The sequence below is a fragment of the Stigmatopora argus genome, chromosome 16 (assembly GCF_051989625.1).
Source record: "Stigmatopora argus isolate UIUO_Sarg chromosome 16, RoL_Sarg_1.0, whole genome shotgun sequence".
NCBI classification, from domain to species: Eukaryota; Metazoa; Chordata; class Actinopteri; order Syngnathiformes; family Syngnathidae; genus Stigmatopora; species Stigmatopora argus.
In genome coordinates this window covers 7,094,275-7,118,717 of record NC_135402.1, presented here as the reverse complement: position 1 = coordinate 7,118,717, position 24,443 = coordinate 7,094,275, and the positions used below count along the sequence as shown (strand labels likewise).

Here is a 24,443-nt window from a genome sequence, read left to right as displayed (position 1 = left end):
TTTGATGAGGGGGTGTTGGCAGCAAGCTGTCACTCAATGTATAGCCCTGCCCAAAGTATACTCCGTATCGTCGTCCAATTTCCATGGCGTTTGCGCTGGAATGTATCCCAGCTGATTTAAGGCCAGAGGGCTGGTCCTCAGCCAAAAACATTTGAATCCCTTGATGACTGAAATCATAGTTAATAAATGTACACCAAAAAACATTTGGGGAGTGAATAAGTACGCAAATGAAAATAATAATCATGAAAACAATTATTGAAAAATAGTACTACAACTTGGAAAATCCTAAGTTAAAGAGGAAAAATATAGTTTTGCAAAATAAAAAATAAAAAAATGGGGGAATTTACTAACAAAGTTCCCTTTTTATTTTTGAGAACTGTTATGACTTAAAAAAAATCTGTAAATGATTTTACTTTGATTCAATTTTCTACTCTGCCCGTACCGGTCAAGCGAGTGAAGCACTACACTATCAGGTGGCATTTTTTTTTTTTTTTCAAATTTTTGCTATAGTTTTCTCTTTTATATTTAGTATCTATATATTTTTAAACAGTTTTTTATGTATTCCGTCAATACTCATATAATATTCAATATTTGTTTAACATAAATTCAGGCAATCTGGGGTTACATTTTTTTAAAATGAAGATTAAATGTAATGTATGAGGTTCTGAATTTTGTATTCAAGCTACATTATGCAGATTAAAAAAAATATCAGTTTCACACAAATGAAGTACTATTGGCAAGTCCTATAAACACCATGTAAATATTAAATATTCACCAGGAAATGACTGGGTTTGCTTAAGAGAAAAAATCTGACTGATTTTGGAAACTTGATCAACACTGTTTGCAGACATTTTAGTGTAAATCATGCATGTCAGGTAGTAAGAAGTTTTTTTTTTAAAAGAAGAGTAGCTTTTAGCAGTGACGCAAGGACCCTGATTGTAAGTTAAAGAGTGGGTTGCAGCATTGATTCTGATTCACTGCCATGTGGACGGTTACTAGCGGCTTCGGGAAATATGACATGACATCTCTACTATGTTTGCATATTGGATCTCCAAAGCTAGCCAGCAACACACTTGCAAACAGCTTCGGATGCAGTGCTGTGGCTTCAGACCACAAATTAAGTGCCCGGAGAACTCGCCAGCGTTGTCATAGCTTATTTGGAAAATTGCAGTCAAAGAGCTTTTTAACTTTTGCTATCACTGCCATGTTTTGCATTGTTGGTGCTTTGCTAAACTAAAAACAAATCATCCATCTTTCTATTTCAAACTCACTCACTCATGCCAAAAAATATTTGACTCGTGCTACTGACTATTGAATATATAGATATAAATTAAGGTTCACATGGGAATCATTATCACTAAGCCCGCCATGACATTAATCGTCAAAGAATTGAAAACATCCAAGCTCTAATCGATAGGAATGTAATGCAGCAGTACATTACTATAAAAATGTCTTTACTCATAAATGTCCATTTAACAAAACAGATAGATGACAACCGCTACCAAAGTTCTCTACTGAAAAAAATAAAAAATAAATTTAAAAAATGAAGAATATATATATATATATATATATATATATATATATATATATATATATATATATATATATATATATATATATATATATATATATATATATATATATGTATATATATATATATAAAATTTATTATTTTTATTTATTTTTTGCGGGTAGGTCATGACAACCCTTGGAAGATGTAAAATTATTTTTTTCATTATTCACACTGCAATGGGAGACGTTATTAATCGTTATTCAAACCACAGAAACTGATGCAACAAATGTGCGGCATCATTAATCAACAGGCACATAAAACATTTCACTTGTATTTTGCCTGTTTTCTTAATAAATCGGATTGATAGACAGTCATAGTGTATGTACAGTTTAATGCTCACCGCCACCCCTTTAATGTGGTTATTGCATCCTTTGTTGAATTCAAAAGTATAACAGATGTTTAATGTATAAAGAGAAAACACAGATGTGTCAACACAGTGCATCATAGCATATTTGCCTCTAAATGTGGAGGTTTTGGGTTTGAATTGGGGTTGTTCAGTTCAAAACCAAGTCCCCCAATTTAGAGAATTTGCGGATCGCTAACGGAGAAAGAAAAAGCATATCCAAATGTAAAATATTTCCATATTATAGACATCCCGTCAAATTTCGCTTTTTATCGGAGCAGTAGAAAATGTAAAGTGGTCTGACAGTAAAATGTTTTTCTGTGATTTTGAAATGAATTGGCAATCTATCCTACTTTCGCATTTTGACTGCAATGCTTTCATAGTAAGTTTTCCTCCTAAAATATTTTTTCAACTGTATTAGCATCAATTAAGGTTTCAATTCGAGTGACACATTAATGATCATAATTACAACGGAACACATCCAATGTTTTTTTGTGTGTTTCTATTAAAAAAATACATATGCACCTGACTTCCAAATGACGTACGCGGCGACGGCGTGACCTCGTTGCACTCGGCCGAATGCGAGCTCACGTCCTCGTCGGACGTCTTTGGGGGGGAAAAAATGACGACGCGGGGATATGTTCTCGTAGCGTCTTAGCTTAAAAACAATGACGCTGTGTGCCGCGAGGGGAAAAACAACTTGTTGTTTGTGTTGGACCCCACGAGTGCCGCTGTCAATGCGTTTAAGGCAAAGAAAAAAAATCCAAGGCGACTATTTAAAGCACCGGATCCGCTGTCAAAGGAGACCTTTATTCGAGGTAGCCTTTTATTTGTAGCACAATGAATGTCTTTGGGGTTGTTTGACGATGTTGGAATTGAAGAGTTTGCTGTTATGAACAAGTGCCTGCTAATTTACGGTATTGCTGTAGTATCGCATCGGCCAATACGACACCGGCAGGTGTTGAAATCGGTATTGGGAGCCAAAAAGTTCAAACAGCATCCGTGCTTCTGTGATTGGTTATTTCAATTTTAGTCGTCTGTGCTTGTTAGACCCTCGAATGGATTTTGAAATCGAGCCCAAATCACCAGAACACCGGACTGCCTTTGCCACGTATGTGGTCCATGGCCCAATTCATGCCAACTTACCATACTACTCACGCAATGACAGTTTTCTATTTCTTCGATTGGGAAATCCCACGACTAAACCAGTATTGCAATCTCCGATGATCTGCTGCGTTGCTAAATACACTTAGAGTGTCTTTGGCCCGTTTCATTTTAATGCGTCACCCGCAGAGACGCAGAAGGGCAGGAGGGTGTGTGCCCGTGGCTGTGGATGTGTGTTAGTAAAGGGGGTGCACTTTCCCCTCCTTGTATGAGTCATTGTGATGTGTGCGTAAGCAAGCCCGAGTAGTATTCCATTGCCCGTGCAGCCCGTGTTTATTGTCATCCCGCCGCCAGGCAGCTCTAAACTACGCCTCGCTCTGACTTTTGGATTGCGTTTACTTTTGAGCAAGATTGGCACTTTGGCCCAACGAGAAGCACGCCTTGGAAAGGGAATGAGGAATATTGTGGCATTCGGTCATTGGATAGAAAGTAGATGGGCTTGAAGTGTTCAAATGTTTGCGTTCAAGATCATTCAAGAATGAATACAGGGACGATTAACAACCTTGCAGGATGTTTGTAATGCGAAACAGAGAAACCTAAAACATTTTGGGTGATTATGTCAAAGGTCACAGAGATCAAAAACGAAATTTCACTGACATGATAAGGGATTAGTTTATTTTACTCCAATTTACAGGGTCGACAATATTAGTGAAAAGTAATAGTGTCAAATGCCATAAAGGTCAGAAGCATTTTGAATTTGACTACTTAGGCACATGTCTAGTTTATGAGGAATGAGGTGTTTCCTGGCTGGAAAAATACCCCCAGAAATGTCAGAGAAATAAATATAGTTAAAGTGTTAACCGCTGAGTCCACACATTTGCTAACCAAAACAGCAGCACGCAAGCAATCTCTCAGTTCTGTTCAAAGGTAGGGTCATACTATACAATAAGACATTTCTCCATAGTACTTTTTTTTCCAGCAGTTATTTTTTAATCTGCACTTTCACTTGACGATTATACTACTGAATTCATAAACTACGATTGGCTGGACAAGTGTTTTATTATTATTTTCATTCCCAGCTTTGGATGCAAACACAAAAAGTTACTTGAACTTCAAATGCTGTGTTCGCTAGAGTTTTTTTTTTTCAATGTTTGGAAAAGAAAACAAATCTTTGTCACCTTCCATAGACCACTTAGATCTCTATCACTGTTTTCTTGCGACACTCGTTTCATGGACATTGCAAAAACACGGCCAGTCTGTCAGTCAAACCCCTTGTGACCTTAGCGCGGGTGATCAGTTAAGCTCGTGAAAGCGCCAATGACGAAAGAGAGGAAAAATACACCTGGGGTGGGCTCCTTAAAGCAAACTTTTGTGTAAAGGCCCGCTTCTAAAATACACACAGGAGCATAATCATCTTGGTTGGCGGCATCTAATTAACTCGCTACGTGGCATACCAGGGCCAGCGTGCTCATTATACAACCATTTCCTGTTGTGGGTTCACTGATGAGCGATAAGCACAAAGATAGTTTATGTTTTGGGTAATTGCTCACTCCCATTCCTACAGACGGAAAAGTGTCCGCGGATAGAGGTAGCCTTTGTGGATTAACGCTTTGATGCCTTAATTTACATTTAACAAATACACATATTAATACAAAACTATTCAAAATGGAAAACTGTAATTGAGAAAAAAAACATACAGCTAAAAATGTGAAAATTCTAAAACTCGAAAAAAAAATGGGGAAAAAAAGAAATATTAGATGTTGAAATGTTTTTTTTAAATGAACTCATTGCCTGCCCTTAACAACAATAGACCTCTAATTTGTATAAATGAGGAAGACTGGCTTCATTCACGGTGCTAGACGTCCAATCGAATTTTTTTTAATCTGTTAATTTTTTAAATATAATTTTATTTTTAATTAAATGTCTATATTTTTTCCCTGATTTTATTTTATTTTTTAAGATTTTTGTTAATTTAGGATCCTTCAATTTGGTGTTATATTATTTAATTTTCTGTCTATTTTAATTTACTACTCTATTGATGTACATATTAACCCGAGGCCTTTTAATGTATGAATAAATAATTTAAATTCAGACATCTAGGGGTTAAGACTGTAAATTGTATTTCTAACCTAGGCCTGCCAAGATCAGACTTCCCCCCCCCCCTAAACCTGGACAAAAAGAAAACCGATTTACATGAACTAGTTTTTGTTCAGGCGCTGGATACTCTGAATTGGAGTCTGGGATCAAATCGTTAACCTACTTTCACACTGTATCACAGGATGCAGTCAGGAAGGGAGGAGCTGGCTGAAGATTGAGCCCACAGCCCGCTCACGTCTCTTACTGGGGCGGCCGACCTTTGGGGGAGGGGGGTGACTTGTCCCTTCGACATGATGTTATGTAAGCTGGTTGGTGAGGAAGCACCAAGGACAGATGTATGGACCTGTCTCCGTCTCGTGGGGGACGGCGGCTGTTTAGACAGGCCCTATTTCGGATCAGAATTTGCAGGAAGGAAATCAGAAGGGAAGAGAGCAACAAGAATGCTGGCATCTAGAGGACCTTCCAATTCGTTTTAACAGGAGGGCTGGCGGCCGAATACCATTTGATTGAGTTTACCACTAGTAGACATTAATTCGCTGCCATCACTCACACTTCAAATGGATCAGATCTCTAGCGCCGTCAATGACAAACAATGAGTTATGTATATGGTATTTTTTTCCAAAGACATCTAGTATAGTTGTTTGATCGATCACTCCAAATTGTCCACAGACATGAATGTGTGAATTGTTGTTTGTTGCATCATGACCTGGAATTGGCTGCCAACCGATTCAAGGTGTAGTAAATGGATTGAATGTCGGGAAATGTCAATGGCTTTGAAACATGAGCATTCAGTCCTTCTGGTTTATATGAATTGGATTTATTTCGTTGTTAATGGCAGGCGGTGAGTTAATCTTAACTCTTAGAGGGAGTATTTGTCTTGAAGAAACAGAAATTCCTCAAGCATACAATGTTTACCATAGCCAAGGTTTCTTGGCTTCTCTTTAAGAAACCACAAAGTGCTCTGCTCTATCTATTGTATCTCCGCCATCTAGCAGGTGAAGTTATGCTAGCAACTCTTGTTTGTCTGCCCGAGGCCAAAGGGCAGCTCACTCTGGCCGTAAAGAAACAATTACTGCAACAGGAAACTGGCCCGGGAGAGCGTGCCTTCGTGCTTATACAAACACACGCAGGGACATATGAATATCCGAATACTCCCTTCCCTTCCCCCCATTCATACTTCAACATCTTCCGCAAGTACTGTACATGTGCCCTTGGTAAATTCCGTGACTCTTCAAGGTACTCGACTGCCAGACGGCACACCATCTATCCATCCACAGCAGGATGTGGTGGGGATTGCCAAAAGATTTGACGTGCTGGCAAGAGATGTGAATTCATTAGCGTCTGGCGCTGGATCAACACTGCCAGCTTGCCTAAAAGTCTGTCATTGTCAGTATAAGGTGGGCAGAGGCCAGAATCCTGCCCCCCTTTTAGTCTCAAATTTGTGTTTTGGTTGTCGCTAATTTCTGTTAATGCTTGACTTTCAAAGTGCATAGTTCTGTCTTCACAGACATTTCTCTGAGCTCCCCTTGCAGTTGCTCCATTAACAGTGTACTTTACACTCTGAAAACCTGAATCTGCTGTTTGGTGGAATCTTGAGAAACAGCTCATAACAAAGGATGACTTGGTCTAAATGTGGAAGTTACTGGGCAGCAGTTGATCTCATAGTATCCTTGCTCATTGTGTTCATTCCCTGGGGGAGTGCCTGAGGTACGACGGAGTATTAGGGCCTCACAAAAATATAAAAACTTATCGTCCTATGAGAATTATGTCGTGTTAAGATGACTTAAATCTCGTAATATTATGAGAGTAATGTCATATGACGTATGTAACAAGATTAAAGTTGTAACAATAACAGAAAATGTCGTTTACAAAAAACTATGTTTTAGCTTTAAATCGATAACAGTTTCATTCTACTACTATTCATAATTCAGCATATATGAATACTTGAAATGTACGTACAACTTCTGGAACATCCTGTAATTTACAACCCGAGCAACAGCGGTTCATAGACCATGTTCAACATTCACACAGTCTTCATTTCAGGTGATGGAGAGCCTTCCAAACAATGGGAATAACCATCACCATGCAAATACACAATCAGCATTGTAACAGCAAACAAGTCTGTTTAGTCTTTACATATCGCTTTCTTTCATTTTTGATGGCGTAAACGAAGTTCCAGGAAAACACACAAGCAATTTCTAATCTGCACAGACACACTCTCGCTCTCGTATGAGCTCTTTACCCTGGTGCCGCCCAACGTTGTTCTAGCCATACGCGCCAATACTGGCAGTTATTTTTCTTTCTTTGACGCTGGGACTCCAAGGCGAGGGCTTATAAAAGTCAATTACACGTCTATAAAGCTAACCTCTGAGGTTTGCGGGGCTATGTTTGTGATTGCGTCATCGTGGCAGGGAAGAGAAAACCCAAGTTATGTAACGAAAGTCAGTCGAGAATTGGCTAGCTGTTCTACTATAGCAAGTCCGTTCCTTTGTTTCAATGCTCAAATTTGAAGGGTTGGATTTCCACTACTGGTTCACGTGCATAGTTCTGATGTATTGCTAAATCAAATATTTGGACTGTTAATATTTGTGTTGATACTGACAGAACACAGACTGCTTTGTTTTTGAATTTTCCAGTATGACAGGTAGACTTTTTGATGTAGTGGGAACTTTGCTAAAAAAAATGTTGATCCCTTTTGAAGTTTGAATGGTTTGACTTTGTTGGAAATGCAGTAGTACCTCTACTTACGAATGCTTCTACATATGAAATATGAAAAGCTTCATTGGGAAACTTCTTGTTTCAAGAGATTTCATGGTAGGGTTGCTTACCCATTTGCCTATCCTCTTACCTCCTCTATTCCTATATTCATGCACAAACATATAGATATGTATTTGAACTTGACCTGAAATGCGACATACATTGTCACTCTTTGACATGTCTGATGGTGCAAATGATGACCTATTTTGTGCTTTCACCTACTTGTGACTCATCACAAAACAGGTTCATACATTTCCGATTCACCACAAAATGCCCTTTTCCCTACACTCCAGTCTTCTTCGTCACAAGTCCAGTTGATCACCTTATGGTGTAATTCTGTTATGACAACAACACACATAGTTACAACTGCGAATATTCTTTTTTCTTTGTTCTTATCACCAATGGACTGCGTGGGAGTTTTGTGCTGCAATTTATTGCTACAAGAATGCTGAACAAAGTCTACTAGACAGAAGAAGCACCTGCTTAAGCCCTATCTACCTTTATCGGGTTGGTGGAAAAACACATTCGTGGAATCTATTGTGTTTCGTCATTATGTTGCCAAATTTTACACCATTGACCTACATTGTTTGGAATAAAACTGCTTCATGTACACAACCAATTTGGAATATTCTGAGACGATCATACCCTGTCCGATCAAGATTTGAACTTTTAACTCGATTCAAATTGGTTCTGCGCACATGAAAACATTCAAAAAAAATTGCACCAACTGTCTTTGTCTGTGACGTCATTAACAGATACAAGTTTGTTATTCCTGGAAGGTAGTAGAAGGAGAGCGAGCGGAAGACTCAACTTGTCAATAACAAAGACGAACATGTTGAAAAGCTTAAAATTGTTCAAAGACTTAACGATAGAAAAATGGGGAAAACTGTGAAAGAACGAAAATGTGAAATACAAATGGACGCAGTAATGTTTTGTTGACGTGGGAGTCGCAATAGTTTCTTCTACTGTTATTTCAGGTGTATTTGGTCAATCTGATCATGTAACAATAATGTGTTCCATCGAAAGGTATCATTTATTTATTATTAGTGTCCATGAAAACAGTGCATCTCATCATCATTTGAATCTCGCTCCAAGTTGGAAAAAAAGGCCATATAAACATAAACATTTTTTGTAATTATTAATGTTGCTCATTGGGCAAATGTAAAACCAGCTTTTTTTAGAGCAACTATTCATGTTTCGGCATTAATGACAGCCAATGAGTTCATTAAATTACACAGGGCACCGAAATTTTGATAGATTTTTATGTCCAATCCTAGTCGCTAGCTTTGTTCTTAGCAACATTTACTCTAATGTTGTCCAACTTCATGTCCAAATCCTCCCCCTCCAATTTCTCCGTCTTTTCCTCCCATGATGCAAATGTAACGGAGGGTCCGTCCAAACATCTGACTGAGTGCATAAAACCTCCGAGGACTCTCTGCATTCTTGTGCCCGGCCCTAGCATACACGCATGCACTCAAACAATGAAGCGTTCCCCTTCTCAGCTGCTTGTCAGAGCGCCACGCCCGACCCAATGACATCAGCCTGTGATGTCATTGTGGGACCAACGGCATCCAGTGCAACTTCATCATCAACACAACCGCCGTCATCATCATCGTTTGGCAGTGGCGGATGAGTTTGGATGGGAGGCAGCTGGATTTTAATGACTCAATGACTCCTTCGCGCATGCCGGTGTTTACGTACATGCGTGCAAGTGATGTGATATGTGAGTTGTGGGGACTGCTTGGTCGCGTTGATGGTGGTCGTTACAGTTGGAGTTTTTTGGGGTCCTATAGAAATGCTTTTGTGTGGGATTTCATGTCCACTACTCACAAATGTTAGAGCTAGTATTTTGCTTTCCGATAAAGTTTTAAGATGGACATCTAATGTGTTAAAGTGTCTTGTAATTTGACTTTCAACTTTAATAAACATCCAGCTGTTCAACTTCTTTTTGTCAGGGTTTACAGTGTGATAATAGACCCAATCAGGTGTTTATTTACAAAAACAGAAACACAATGTCAACCCTGACTAAAAAGACCACTGGCTTTGGAACAGAGCAGGAAAAAACAGCACCAAAACAATTTGTGAAATTTTGGATGTGGATGCAGGCACGAGTGGTTAGCGCATCAGCCTCACAGTGGGAGACCTGGGTTCGAATCCAGGTCAGTCCACCTGTGTGGACTTTGCATGTTCTCTCTGGGACTGTGTGGGTTTTCTCCGGGTACTCCGGTTTCCTCCCACATTCAAAAGAATTGCATGGTAGGCTGATTGGACACTCTAAATTGCCCCTCTCTACGAGTGTGAGCGTGAATGGTTGTTTGTCTCCTTGTGCCCTCCGATTGGCTGGCCACCAATTCAGGGTGCCCCCCTTGGGCTATGCCAGGAGTCCGGATGCAGGTTCTGAACATTTCCAGGTGCTCCCTTGTTCAAAAATGTTTTGGGAGGACTTTGGAAATTATGAGAAAGAACATAACCACCCCTTCCTACAAAAATGTACTCAGTTCAAAAGTACATATTTGGGGGATATATTTGGACTGTGCCAAAAGTCCAGATGACAGTTCTGAATGTTTCCGGGCGCTCTATGACTCCCCCCAAATTTTTCAAGAAACAGGCCAACAACAGGTGGGTATGGAATGAACAGGAAAAGGTCTTAAAATAATAAGAGGTCCCAAGTTCAAGAGAGTTAATGTAAGTTGCTGGGACAAAATCTTTTTTTTATTACATTGGTAAAAAAAAAAACATCAAGACGGTTAAAATTTGATTAAAATCAGACACAAATGACTGTTTTGGTCCACCAGGCGTCGCTTTATATTGTTTATGTTTGGGCGATTTCTCCGGAAAAAAAAGTTTCACGGCCAAAAACACACAGCTGGGGGTAGTTGCGCCAGCATTAAAAATGGGTACATCCCACACTTAACATGCTCCAAATCAGAACGCATGTACGGAGATTTCCCCGATGTTCTCCTCGCACCTGCGACCTCTAGCCCAGTTAAACAATGTCATTTTCTACTTTGCATCACAAATATGCAGAACTTTGGAGGGGGAAATCCTGTATTTTCAGCTGACTTGGACAGCAGGAATCCTCAGCGATAGATGTTTCGCATTAGGGCAATAAAGCGGCCTGGAAGAATACACATTGGATCAATAGCAGCGGGCGGCGGGCCAAAGCCTGTCGTTAGCTGCGTATTCATTTTGGCTGCGGATCGCGTGCGCGGCACTTTCCAGAGGCCTATTTACCAAAACAAAGACATCGTGTTAGCGGTTCCAGAGCTGCGTGCTGACGTCGGACGAGGCCTCCGCGGAACGCGTGCATGCGGCGCCGCGAGGTCACGTCACCGTTAGCCGCGGAAGGCTTCCCGAGAAACGGTACCAAAGCCGCCATCTGGACTCGAGATCCGATGTCGGCGATATCGCGCTCCAAACGCAAGACATGTGTCCAAATGTTTCTCGGCCATTGACCCTTAATCGCATTTACTGAACACACACATGTCGGAGGCGGGGACGGCAGTTCTGACGGACTTTTCCCTCCTGAGGGTGTCACGTTTGCATCGTGTTATCTGTTTTCTTTACAGCTCGCAAGGAGTTTATCGTTTCTCCCCGGGGCACCGTGGACTTAAAGTCGATCCTGTGGAGGGTTTTTTGTCTCTGTGTGTTTAATTTAAATGAGTTTGTTACTCGTAGATGTCCAAACGATTTGAACTGGGAGGTTTTGCAGCGAATAATTTGTTAATTCACTGCTAGCGAGAAAGTGAGAAACTCTTATGAATTACGTTGTTGGTGTCTAAGTAGTCTACTTTTTCAGTGCCACTGACGACAGTAGATGTCCAATTCATTTGAATTGGGAGGGCTGAACATTTGTTCATTCACTGCCACCCTCCCAGTTCAAATTAATTGGACCAGAAGATGGACAAGCCACATGATTGGGCATCTATCATTGTCAATGGCACTGAAAGAGTTAAGTTTGTCACATTTTTTATCATATTGTATGATGCATTGATGTTGATGAGGAACACATGTTTTGTTAGGTGTGGTATAAGTACTGTTGTATCCTGACTTTTGTGTGCGGAATCAAAAAACAATGGTGATGCTGTTTTTCTTCTTCTTGTGGACATTAACCTCACAATCCTACAGCTCCGTCAATCGTGAACCGATCATCTTGAATCTTGGTAGACAGGTAGCATCGGTCAATATCTATCAATCCTTGGAGACAGATTTTTTTAAATATCAGGGCTGATTGTTTCATTTCTGATCAATAGTTGAGAATTAGAGGGCATCCTTCTGTAGGTCACAATTTTGGCAGTAGACGGCAGTGTGGAATTAGACTGCAAAAGGTTTATTTAACACTTAGGTTTCTATGTAGGCTTTTGTATAATAAAATAACATAGTAGGTAACCAACTTGAGAACCAACCAACCACAGAGAAAAAAAATCGATCAGTTTTGGATCCTACAAACAAGCTAAACACAGCTGTCAGACCTAAAAACACTTTCCCCCCCATATTGTTACTTGGCGTTATCATGATTGTCACCACTTGGTTTAGTTAATAGGTTTTGTCCTTGTTTTTATATTTATTTTTCTAGGCTGTGATCTGTGAAGATTCATGCGTTGCATTATGAGCCACGAGCAAGGGGAGGCCTCACGTCGGGTTATCGCGAGAACATCTCTGCGCTGATGAACGTCTATCTGATGCGATCGCACAGATTCCAGCCGCCGGCCACCCGAGCCCCGAAACCTCGGACGACAAAGGTGAGAGTTCACGCTGACACTTATTATGGGCTGATTAAGACGTATGATGACCTTTGACCTTCCTCACAAATGGAAAGCACGTGTGGGCAAAAAGCAACACTTGAAAAACTGGGATGAGCGTTCAAAGTGCATTTTCATTCTGAGTTCCATGACAAGAAGTCTGTAATTTCTTTCTTTTCCCTCTTTGAATAATAAGTCTGGAATGCTTGACTTCAATGGAGTTTTTCTGAATTATAATGATCAAAGTGTCCCAAATTTGTATGGAACAAAAATGAGAGAAAATAATAAGTACTTTATTTTAATGGGTTAAAATGAATAACAAGCATGCAAACACATTTTTTATTTGAAGCTAATGTTTGCACACAAACACATCCCCATAAAAACATTTTAACAACTTCAATTTATGAATTCAAAACAACTTGGCATTTAATAGAACTCCAAATGAGTAACAGTTTCTCCATCTTGTCGCCAAGGAGTCGTCACTTTTAATGCTGCCCTCTATTTCGTCATACGCAGTTTCTGGGTATGATGACAATTAGGCTTTTGTCGAGTTAAAGATGATGACAAAGCCTATGTCCGATGATTATTATTATTATTATACTTCGGTAGTCTAGCGATGCTCGTAGGTGAATTACGGCTGGCATGTCTTGCCTTGCAATATCAATCAACCGTTCACCACTTTCTTATCGTCTGTTTTCCCTTGATGGATAACATGACCCCCTCATTCATTTCATTATTTTTAAATTTCGAATTTAGAATAAAGAACTCAGTGACAACAAATGCCGGTCAAAAAAGAGTTGATGTTGTGAGGCTCCAATTTGGGCTCAGGGGAGTGTAAAGCAGGACACAGGACAATTTCAAAATAAAATTTTGCAGAAAATGTATTTAGATTTTGGGCGATTTAGTAACTTGGAACATGTTTTTGCATATTGGAACGGTCATTTGCGTATTAGTGTTTCGCAACCTGTGCATTTCGTAAGTAGAGGCACCACGGTATCGTGAAAAAAAATACTGTAGCTGTGGTTGGCCAAATAACATCATTAAAAAAAACTGAAACATATCAAATCCACGTTTAAAAAATGGTACAATGCTTGGAATTATATTGGCCTTTTTACAAACTGAGTAATGGAAGAAAATATACATAACATGTAATAACTGTGATTCATAATTAACTGGGCTCAATGATGGGGGCGACATCGCAAAGACACCGTTTCTCATTCTCTTAACTATATATAAAATGGACTTCTACGATTGTTATTCCTATTGAAAGAAAGTCATCTTTCAGAGTTAATGTGTAAAATGAAAACAGTATTTTCTTTAGGGAAGGGAAGGGTGTAATTTCAGAGGAAGGGTCCGTAATAGTCTGCCGCCTCGCATATTCTATCTATAGTTAGCGCTGGTAAAGTTCTCCGACACATTGGAGGCACAAGGGTGTTTTAGCCAGAGGAAGGAAGCAGCCAGTGGTTTTTCATGAGGGTGTTGTGGTTTGGGGGGCTTGAAGGGGTGGCACTGAGCGCGGCCTTAAACTCTGGTGACCCTCAGGCTTCATTTAGGCTATACTCATTCCCCTTTATGAAGGGATAGACTTCATGCCACTATTCCATAGGCGTAATGAAATTAAATACCACGTACATATAATGTTCTCCATAAGCGTAATGTCCAATATTGTGTACGTATAACAAATTCAAAGAGTACGCTTGTGATGTGTGCCTCCCTCGTGCTTGCGATTCATTTTATGTAAGTCTGTAAAGTTTTTTAAAGTCTGTAAAATTTTAGCATGAATCTAACGTCTTACGTAGCAACCAATGCGAGTGAAGAAATAAAAGTAAACAAACAACTGCAAGTGAACATTTTTCTCACGGTATCACTAATGAATAGTTTCAAGTCTGTATGGAAGCAAATTATTGTCAATGGGTGTCCCCGCGGTTGCCGTGCAGCCGGTTTAACCGGGCCTATCCACATTAGTCTGAGCGTATGCTTAAGTCACGTGACCATGTTTCCACCCAGCACAAAGCTGCGATGACGAGATAAGAGCGTAGGGTTTGATGGATGTCAGTCAGACAGCGGCCGAGGCAAATGTTGACTCAAGGAGGATTGATTTGGACGGGCTTGTTGTCCAATAAGGTTGCGACGCTGATTTACGTCGGTGCTGAAATTCCTACGCTGCAATAATTTCAAGAGCAATCTGCTCCATCTAAAACGTTCCTCTGGAATATGCGGCTGTGACACATTTGACAATAATTACGTCCCCCTGGAGGCAATTTAACAAAACTATGAATCCTTATTAGCTGTGTTCTTTTGAAGCTAATGCACTGCAGCCTTGGCCAAAGTTATCGTTTTGAACTTCATTAAATTACTCTTTTCTGTTAGTTTTAAAACTATATTTTTTTAAATTATTATTATTTTGCATTAGGAACTTATAGTCAACTAGACTCATTCCCTGCCTTTTACGGCAATAGACGTTCAATCCAGTTTATATTATTGCATTTGTGTTCTGAACAATACTAGTTTTTGGCTTCTGAAACCATTTGTTGTAGTACATGTTCTCCCCAGGCTTGTTTGGGTTTTCTGTGGGTACTCCGGTTTCCTCCCACATCCCAAAAATTTGACTGATAGGCTGGTTGAACACTCTAAATACCTCCTAGGTATGAGTGTGAGCATAAATGATTGTCTCTAGCACCCCCCGGGTCCCTTGTGGATCAGCAGTACAGAAAATGAATGAATGAATGACGCAATCCCCTTGAACCCGGCTTTATTATTCATGAACTTGGTGGTTTATGATAGCAAAGTGTAGCCGAAAGGATGTTTAAACAGCGACGAGCAAACACGGCAAAGCTTTGATCTTTACCATTTGTTTGCTGTTAGCATAGTACAGCACGACAGAAAAACATTATATTGTGAACATTTTAATTGGTTGGGAAAGCCACAAAAGATAGCCCTTATCAACACCAAGCAGCCATAGATGGATGGAAATATTTATATCTGTATTTTGATGGATGCTCAGTAGCACATAACATCCGTAACTAAATCCTCATCTAAACATCAGTGGAGAAAGTTAGTTCAGTCCAACTGTGAGGATTCTGTAAAATACGTGTAAAAAAAAATGTGTTTCTCTATCTTGTAGCCCAAGCCCCACAATGCACTTTTATCCACTTGCGACCATTCCCCAAACATGCAAACGACACATAATGGCAGCCGTGTCCGTGGGCTGCCAATCCGGTGCAATTAAATGTGCGAGCGTGCGCGTGCAGCGTCATAGGGAAAAAGGATACCGCCAAATTCCCAACGAGGCGTGCTTAAAGAAAACACGTTCCAACGCAAACACACCATGGTCTTATTAAAGTGATAAAGCCTGGCAGGCTCTCGGCAGTGATGAAACGCAGGCCCGCTCAGCGGAGTGGATCCCCACCGGCCGCGCCCCGCCGCCTCACGCAACAATGCTCGTGCATGCGCGTCCCGCATTCCGAGGAAGGCCCTCCCAATTCCATCTTCCCCCCTCCCCCCCCCCCCCCCCCCCTTTGGTGCTTTATTCGTCCCGTGTGAACTCTACTTGTTTGTAAACATCCAATGATAGATTTACAATTCATTCAAACTTGGTATCGGGGGGACTTCCCGATCGCATTCTTATCTGACCTATCGTCCATCTTCTAAAGACGACTTAAATGTTACAATAGTCCAACTTTTTCTGGTAAGAATATGACTAAACTCTTAATTTTTTTTCTTCAGAATTTCGCAACTTTTGTCTCGTAATATTACCCCTTTTTTTTTTAAACTCCTAATATTATGACTTAAATCTCTTGATAAATACAGCTTTATTCTCCCAGGCCTATTTTATTTGTCTTTCTTGGCGTGTCCCTAAAATCTCAATGCGTACAATGCTTTGAGATCACTTCTCTTGGGAATTGGCTGTTTTTTTAATTTAATTTTTTTTTTAAATCCTGACTTTGACTCATAATACGGTATGAAAATAGGCTGAAGCGCAGTGAAGTGCATGCCTCCTTCCGGGTGAGCATCTGCTCCCCTCCACCCCATCTTCCACCAACAAACTTGGCTTTAGGAACACGTTTTGCGCCCAAGAACAGCGTGAAACAATTCTAAAAATACGCAAATTGAACAGTCTAACCAATGAATCATCTTTAACTCTTTCAGTGCCATTGGCGATGATAAACGTCGAATCACGTGGCTTAAATAATAAGTTAACATGCTTTAAATTAGTTTCTCACTAGTAGACGTCCAATTCAGACAAACACTCATTCGCTAACATCCCTCCCGCTTCAAACGGATTGCTTTTCTTTTGCCGTCCAGTGCAAAAATGAGTACCAGAACCGTATGCGGTCGCAAGCAGGGAGAATGTACAGCGTTGACATTCCATCGCACGCACGCATGTAAACACATAAAAGCAGTGTGCGTTACATCAACATGATTGTGCCAAATGGGGCAATGGGATGACTCTTTAGTCAGTTTTCCATACAATATGTCCGCCCCGCACCTCGAGATTTGTGAAGAAAAAAAAACATACAAAAATAAGTGCGTCATCAAGAAACAGATGTTTTTGCATTGCTTCACTCTTGTCTCCTTACACACACCAGCTTGATGTCAACGCTCATTTAGGGACATTTACAAGGTTTTCCCATGAGGATCGCACTATGTTTGCGTTTGCTTTTGTAAGAGGGGATGACATGTAAACAAAAGCCATGGAAAAGCTTACAATGGACAGTTTCATGCCCAACGTCTCATTTATCCGCGTTACCAATCTATTTTTTTCCTAGAGTAAATATCATTCGAGGTCAAACTATTGTAAAAAATGTTTTGTTACTGTAGAGGCAATGTACAGTTGACGTGAAAATAGTCTCTATTAAAAACAAAATGGAAACACTCCATTTTCCAATAATATTTATCTTACTTAACATGAGTTGAGCTGACTTGAAATTTAGAATTTTCCACAAGTTGAGTTTGCAAGTTTTCCATTGAAACACGCAAATGTAAATGAGATTTATCTACTTGAAATTTGAAAAATTAACATTATGTTAACTTTTTTACAGTGTAGGGCAGGGGTGTCCAAACTATTCCACAAAGGGCCGCAGTGGGTGCGGGTTTTCATTCCAACCCATCAAGATGACACCTTTTCACCAATCGGGTGTCCTACAAGTGCAATCAGTGGATTGCAGTCAGGTGCTTCTTGTTTTCTGCAGAAATCTCATTGGTCAAAGTGTCTGTGCTGGATCGGTTGGAACAAAAACCTGCACCCACAGCGGCCCTCGAGGACCGGTTTGGCCACCCCTGGTGTAGGGCATAGGTGTCTGGCCCGCCGCATCTTTTTGTTCGGCCCGAGAAAGTAAATCATGAGTGCCGACTTTCTGTTTTAGGATCAAATTATAATGAAAGATATAGATGTATATTAAATTTCCTGATTGTGCCCCTTTTAAATCAATAATTGTAATTTTTTAATCCATTTTTCTGTTTTTAGTTCAAAAATCATTTTGTAAAATCTAAAAATATATAGAAAAAAGCTAAAATAAACATTGTTTTAGATCTATAAAAAACGGAATATTCAGGGCTTTTAATCCAGTTCTTTTAATCCATTTATTTAAAAAAATCTAAATATTATATCTAAAATGGTCCGGCGTAGGGTTAATGCTTAGTATAACAAAGTAAACATTTTTTGTATTTCCCTGCATTAGCGACATTCCTAATTGTTTTCATTATAAAAACTTAAGTAAAACTAATTTGTCAACAAGCCTGATGGCTCCGTTGTGAAACGTCTGATTGAGCGTCAAGACAACTTCCATTCACTTCTTCCACAATAGCTGCAAGTTAGGGTTTATGTTACCATTGTGTGTGATGTTAACCTGAGTTACGCCACACAGACATAACCAGATGTGCGCCAGTGACGCACATACACAGTGAATGATGTTAGATCGCACACATACAGAGAGACGACTGGAAATCCAAGTTACCGATGGTCACCTTGGGAAATATTAGCATTTTGCTTGCGCTTCCTTCCCACACTTGTTGCTTTGTGTCACTTGATCTTGGAAAACCTGCTTGGCTGTCACCTTATACCCACATATCCAGGAAAATCGGGCACCCGAGATGAGAAAGATGCTCCAAAAATCACACTTTAGAATAAGAGAGAGATGCAAAGGACTTGTTTTATGTCAGCTTAGTGCAGTTGATGAATGTTTTGAGCTAAATTGTGATTATGCAGTTCTAAAGTTAAATCATTAATTTCTTAAAATCCACATTTTGGTGTGTTGGATTTTTTTCTGGATTTTTGGACCATAAATGTGTCTTCAAGTTTGGCCTGTTACTGAACAAAAATCTCACAAATTAATTGTATTATGTTTTTAAAGGTTCTAGTAATTACACTAGCTGTTAAACTTTTTGATTATTTAGAGACGTATATTAAATTACAGCCCCTTATTTTGGAGGGAATATGCATTCAAAATGTAGACAAACTAGAGATTTTGGTAAAATTGTGGACAGGCGCTTGCAAATTAGAAAGAAAAGTTTAAATTTTTGAATATTTTGCTGTAATCATCAGGCACCGTTCCATTCCCTTTAACACCGGGACACTTGTTGAAGTAGCTTGTACTCTCAAGACCTCATGAGCAGGTTAGAATATGAAGTTGGTCAGGGGAAACTGCACTTTGGAGACCCCCTTGTAGCATAATCACTCATAAATACCCATCCCTAATTTCATTAACCATTTAGTATTTTTCCCCCAGTCTCTCCACCAGTAACTAGAGCCACTGATAGATCCTATGTCAATGAATGTAGACCCCTCAGACGCTGTCTGCACACCAATCACGTGAAAAAGTTTCAGTTACTGTACTGTATCAGCCTCTTTTGTCTCCATGCTCGTCTCCAGAGAAAAAACCCTAACTCGAGCTGTTCCAAAGCCCAGAGGCAGGATTAGCGACATTTAAGCACCAAAGTGGCTCATTATGATGCCAAAAATCTTTTAGGAGCTAAACAGATACTCTTAAACTGAACATTTAAATCCGTTTTTCAAATTTATGGTTAAAATCAAAATGCATAGGGAAAAAAAAAAACGTCCTAGTTTAATATTAACGCATCATTATAAAGTCAGCGCACTTATAGAATGGACTGAAAAGAAGAATGTTAAAGTTAACTAACTTTAGCTCATGAAACAACTGTACTTAGACGTTATAGTAATGTGATCTTGTTAGTAACATATAATATTTGATGAGAGTAATTACAATTCTCTTCAGTGTTATGAACATTATTGCCTGTATGTGCAGGTTAAGCAAGGAAATTCGCGAGTTAGCCTCTATTGTTAGCTTTATCTTACCTGAAGAGAACACATACACCTGTTTGTATATTTCCGGTACATTTTGATAAAACGTATAAAAAACGTCACTCCTTCAGATAAAGTTTTGGTCGTTTTTGCAGAAGAGTTTGCAAATATAAATTGCCATTTTCTGTTCCTCAAAATTATTGTCCTACAAGACCAACATTGATATACTGAAATACTATTTTAGGGTAATTTTGCGTTCTCAAGTGCTTTTAATAACACAAAGAATTTGAAAATCCAATTTAATTGCATCCAGTGTTCCGTTTACCCCAAAAAATGAGGACCCATTTTTATCTATGAATAATGCCTGCAACCAAAATAATGATACAATTCTGCCTTGGGGAGGAATTTAAACATTGCTTAGAATGATCAAATAACCTACAGAAACAAATTGTAGTCCAAATGAGCCTTGGAGTAGGTCATTCCTCCATTGAGTGCCACTCAGTTATATTTGTTTTAGGCACTAAGTTGGTTCAAAGTGAATGACTCAAGCTTAGATAGGGCTACGTTACCACATGAAAAAAACTGGCAAAACAGCTGGGAATTACTGGAGAGAAAAAAAAATTCAGAAATACTTTAGTCAGTTTCCAGTCAAAATATTTTTCCAGTTGATCGTTTCCTGGGGGGTTGCAAAGACAAACGATTATCATTGGTATGATTTGCCAAGAATAAATGTCACTCAAATCATTCACAAAGAAACCATTCTTTCATTCTCCAGTTAATGGCCTTAAGAAAAAAAATGGCATATTGCCAAATCTATTTTAATAAAGTTGTCATTTTGCAAAAGATGGACAAAAATGTATATCACATTTTAGTGTAATACTAAGTTTCTCTCCCGAAACACTTGGTTATTTATTCTTTACTACTCTTTCATACTTTACTGTTATTTTTCTGTATGTACACACCTTTTTAATTTTAATATTCAACTTTTTATGCAGCATATCATCTCAATGACTTTAAACAGGGATCTACAGTAAGTACTGAATTCCCAACATTTTTTGAATAGTATTGTCATTTCTCAACAGAATATCCTGTGAAAGAGAACATAATAAGCACCACATGATATTACTTTCATCCCAATATGTGTTGATTTCAAAATACTTTTTTTCTCAAGCATATATCCTCTCCCACTGAAATATTTAATAATAATATGAAATGGATGTTATTTGACTTTTCCCTCCCTGAAGGCATATTGATACAAAAAATATTGGACACATTCTGCAGTAAAAAGGTTTCCTAACAAGTCAAGTAGACCCTTACAATCAAAATATTTTTTTATTGCCCCATAAATTCTTCAATGGTTTTCTCTTAGTCGTGTAGTGCTTCCAAAATATGAAACTGTTACTGCAGCATATCATTTTGGAGTCGGATATTAATCTGTTAGCGTCATCGATGTTATATGGGAGAGGCCAGAGGGCTCAAACTAGGATTTGGCATGGTATCAAACAATGCTATTTGTTGGGTTATCCAATCTGCCATATGTTATTTTGCTAAAGCCGCCTCAGGGCATCCCGTATACGACACCTGTTGTTTACCTCTTGGCCATTGAAAATGAGAATTGGGAGGAAAAAGTTGAACATCCCCACTTTTGGACACTAGCACCAACAGCTGTGAAGTGGAGAGCAAGCCGGGTGATGTCTCAGGGGTTTAAAAACAACCAAAACAAAGAATTAGCCAGAGGAATAGGAATATACACAGAAAAGGTGGCATGTAGTGTAACTTGATCAGGCAAGCCTGGCGCCTGCCTTTATGAGTTCCTTTTAATTTCACATTTGTTTGCTTCTTGTTTACACTTGGCATAATATTACTAGGGTGGCCAATTTTCTTTTCAACAGAACTATAAAGTTTTCCTAATGTATGTGAACCAGTGGTTTGCCTAATCTTAGACCTATTTTATTACTAAAGGTGCTTTTTTTCATTTGTAGTTTTTATCGCAATACTAAAATGTATTTTCAAATAGTCACACTGTAAATTGCAGATAGCAGAGCTGACATTTTTTTCCTGAGGGCACCATGAGTAACTAAATAATCCCTCACATCAACTCATAGCATGATTTTAATTGTTTTGTTTGAGGCTGAAAATTGCTTAAATGTGGGAATGTACCATTGGATTGGATTGGATTGGATAACTTTATTCATCCCGTATTCGGGAAATTTCATTGTCACAGTAGCAAGAGGGTGAGAATGCAGATACAGGAAAATACATTTTAGACATAAATAGATAGGTAATAAATAAGTTAATAAATACATAAATAAATTAAGAAATAAATATATACGTATAAAAATAAATTAAGAAATAAATATATAAATAAATTAAGAAATAAATACATACATATAAAAATAAATTAAGAAATAAATATATAAATAAATTAAGAAATAAATATATAAATAAATTAAGAAATAAATATATAAATAAATTAAGAAAGAAATATATAAATAAATTAAGAAAGAAATATATAAATAATTAAGAAATAAATATATAAATAAATGCCATACCATAAAACCATAAGTTAAGTTTCAGTTCATTAGAAAATAGACACGATAAAATGGTACGAACAGTTAACATTGCCACCACATCACATTTTGTTCTAAAACAAAATATTTTTCCATTTTCTCCTCTTTTTAGAAAACTAAAAATGTAGTAAAAATAAATACCAAAATTATTTAAAAATTTATGAGAAGACTCAAAAAAGATTTTGACAATTTGAGGTCAATGTCTCTAAACAATGACTTAACTATCTAATTTATTTGATGATTGAATAGTCAAATAATCGTAGTATTGCTTGTTGGCAAGTGTAACGGCCTTCTAAAGGAACTATTGCCTGTGACAAAAATGATCTTGATAAACCTGGTCTAAGGGCTTAGATTAGAATATATGTATTAAACAGGTAAATACTGTTTCAATGAATTATTCAAGACTGACATGATGCTCATACATCAGCAGTGAAACCTGCTGACTATACGTCTTGGCGACAGCCATTTATTGACGTCTGAAATTTGCTAATAGTCCTCCAGTAGACGTGATGCTCTTTGTGGGTTTTTTGCTGGCTGGCTGTGACAGCAGGAATTACTTTGGGGAAAACAAGAACATTGGCCATAAAACCTTCATTAGGCAGGGGCAATCAAGGCTAAACGTTAACAAAACGGGGATTTTTTTTTATATTACTCAAAAGTGTTGAAATCTCAAGTCATAAAACGGCTCACATCCCAAAACAACGCGTTTGATTCGCTGACTTTAATGTCGGATGATTGATGCAACGCTTAACGAAGTCTGATTGTGGTCACGCTTTGCGGTCCTCCCTCGTCATGGTGACTACTATTTCTGTTCAAAGCGAAAGAATATGAGAAACAATTAAACTTTTTCAAAGATGCAAGCGTGCCTTTCCCTGTTGGTCATAAAAAAAGATCACAGTGAGGAGTTACAGGACGTCTCAATGGACAAATGGGATCCTCCCTCCTTTTCTCGTGAGGAGTTTTCCTGACTTTTGCTCCCTCTGATCTTTTTCTGGAGTCACATGTAATGATTGTGGCTGACTTTGAAATGTGCAAACACTCGCTGGGAGCTCCTCTGCTTGACTTTTTGTCTTTGGCAATGTGGCGGTTAGTCAAAATACCGAACTGGCACAGATTTTAGGACTAGAACCTACAATAGGTTTTTATTCCAATGCCACGCTCACCCACATATTCTTTGGTCAGTCCACCAATTTTGTCCAAATTCACAACATTTCAACTTGGAAACGTTCCAAAAATGAAGATATATTGTTTACGATTGCGATAAAAATGTGGGTTTCTCAACAGAAAAATCCCATTTCTAATGGCAAATATATTCAATATTTCTACATGTATCTCAACCTATATTTTTTGTCTAATTTAGACAACTACAATTAAAGAAATGAAAGGACGTTCGTCCCAGGTGGGTTCTCACTGTGTGGAGTTTGCATGTTTTCCAAAGGCTTGCGTGGGTTTTCTCCAGGTACACCGGTTTCCTCCCACATCCTAAAAGCTGGTCAGCTGGTTGAACACTCTAAATTGCCCCTTCGTATGAGTGTGAGTGGGAATGGTTGTCTGTCTCCTCAAGCCCCCAAATTGGCTGGCCACCAATTAAGGCTCTCCGCCGCTTGATTCCTGTAGTTCGTTGGGATAGGCTCCAGCACCCCGGTTCAGAAAATGAATGAAAGTGCAGTCGTACGATTCCACCAAATTTGACCAAGAAATCCCCAATTATTTTCAACTGCACTCTGAATGTCCAGTCAAAATCAATATCACCAGAAAGTGAGCGGAAAAGACCCCAAATCAACCGTGTCGAAGACCGGCGACCAATCGACCGTGTACCAAATCAACAGGACGTGACTGTTGATTCCACAACAGCAAAAGTTCTTGCACGCTTATCGTTGGAAAGTGAAGCTGCTGTGATTGAATGCGTACGTTTGAATTCGACATCCAAAAACGCACAGCAGTGCGGGCGGGAAGAACCGCAATGTATTTCACAGGCGAGGCCCGCCGCTACGGC

The 24,443-nt window shown here is 38.9% G+C and overlaps 1 long non-coding RNA gene across 1 annotated transcript in view; it reads left to right on the top strand.

The window, feature by feature from the left end:
- Window positions 1-24,443, top strand: part of LOC144091351 (uncharacterized) — a 47,190-nt gene that overhangs the window by 14,464 nt on the left and 8,283 nt on the right. The window contains exon 2 of the long non-coding RNA XR_013305664.1: window positions 12,451-12,616. This is a non-coding gene — a long non-coding RNA (uncharacterized LOC144091351). The remainder of the gene's footprint in view (window positions 1-12,450; window positions 12,617-24,443) is intronic.